The sequence below is a fragment of the Gekko japonicus genome, unplaced genomic scaffold, assembly GCF_001447785.1.
Source record: "Gekko japonicus isolate JY-2015 unplaced genomic scaffold, Gekko_japonicus_V1.1 scaffold1324, whole genome shotgun sequence".
Classification (NCBI taxonomy): Eukaryota; Metazoa; Chordata; class Lepidosauria; order Squamata; family Gekkonidae; genus Gekko; species Gekko japonicus.
The window spans coordinates 61801-63860 of NW_015167577.1; positions in this window are offsets into that span (position 1 = coordinate 61801).

The window sequence follows — 2060 nt, forward strand, 5'->3', positions numbered from 1 at the left end:
TGGACATAGTATTGCTCAGAACCTCATCTGAGGCTATAGGAGACCCACAGCAAGAAGACTTTGATAGGAGGACCACTTTTTCTGGTTAAAATGCAAACCCTTCTGCGGAATGATTTGTTGAAAAAAGTAATGTCTGAATAGCAAAAATTCTCCACTGAATCCAAACCACTCTTAGTATTATTAAAGCACATAGCTAACATCAGGTGCCTGTGGAATTCATAGTGGTGAACCAGATGCCCATGGAAGGCCTACAATAAAAGCAAAAGGCTGAAGTCTCCCATTTTTTTTACTTCCCTGCACCAATAACCAGAATATGCCATTGAAGATGGAAATTCCATATAATTAGCTTGGCTAATGTTGTATCTGTCCTCCATGAACTAGTCTATAAAATCATTGTGTGTAACTGAAAGGTAAAAGAGATTGCACACATATGAGTATAAAATATGTCATTAATACAAATAAATTGCAGGATACAGCTAAAAACAATGTGACTTAAGCAACTGAAAAAGAACTTCCTGCCCTGTTCTATTTGTGCTTAGCATGGACAATACGAGAGCTAAGTGACAGGGTGCCTGGGGAAAGCAAAATAAAACAGAACTCCAGTAGGTTTTTCCCCTCAACATGAGCTTTCATGAGTTAGAGCTGACTTCTTCAGACACTATGGAAAGGAAATCATTTTGGAGTGATGCATGAGAAAAATCACAGAATGGGGGGGAAAGAAAGAAGAAGAGTTGGAGCAGAGAGAAGCTAGGCATGAATCGTGTCATAAATCCAGGTGTGAATCCATGTGTAAAGGACTGTAACATGTTTGGTTGTTATACTTAACTAGCCTTATACTTGTGCTTTGCTACGGTATTTAACTTCCATAAATCCAGTTATAATACTGACTATGTAAAGTTTGAAATGCAACATTTGTTGTAAGAATTCTAATGGAGAAGATTGTAGTATAAAAAATGAAGTGAGACATATGTACTTTTTTCTCTCTCTACTGAAGGACCTCTCTGTAGACTGCTGGGATGGGCTCCCTCATGGCTTTAAGCACCCTGCAACCGCTGCTGCACCTGACAGACAACCGCCTGTTAGGTGTAGGAGGTGGGAGGAGTGTGTTGGAAGCCATCAGAGAAGCTGGGCCAGCAGCTTCGCTAAAGTGATCCTGTTGGGGCGGTGTCCCTGGTGGATTAAAGTACCCTGGTCCTGCTCCTACATCTTGTTAGCATGAGCATCCATTTTGATTATTTTATGGACTATGCCTTGTGAATATAAGCTTGACACAGAACTGGCTAGTGAAGAGACTGTGGAACGTAGAGTTCAACCAGGGGGCAAGCCAAGATGATGCCAGCTGCATAGGATGATCTACATCTAGCCAGCGGGGCCCCAGAGTCGTTAAGCTCATCATGTATGCAAACATGAAGGTTGATCGCAAACACAGAAACTCATTAGCCAGCCCAGACCGAGTGTCTCCACCTGACAAGCTTAACATCAGAAGTCCTCCCTTGCCAGACCAACAATAAAAGTCCATTACACATAGCAACAGCCACGTCAGTGCTGCTGGTGACCTGGAACGTACCTCCTGCCTCCGCCCAGACACCTCCCCTTTAGTTAATCAATAGATTGAATATTGACATCATGACCAATCACTGACCTTTAAGGTCGGGCTACCTGGTAATCCGTTTGGGCCCACCCCCTCCCCTCGCAGCAGAGACCTTAAAACATCGTGCACAGAGCCAAGAGGGCTACCCTTCTTCATACCAATGACCCCTCTATGTCTGCTTGAACCTCTTTTGTCCCACTTGCTATACCAAACTCCCGATAACCGCTTTGCCTTAGTCTGCAGCTAAGGTCAATCCACGTGTTCCCGGCTGGTCTGGATTCATGTGTTTTCTACCCCATTTTCTCCCCCTCCATCCTCCCTTCAGCTGGAAGCTTTCGGAGCTGAGCCACGCCGTAGGTAAATATATCCCACCAACGATATTCCTGCTCATGCAACCGTGCTATGATATCTAACTTGTTTTTCTTAGTCCTTGTATGCCTGTGTGGTTTTTATTATTATTCTTGTGTGA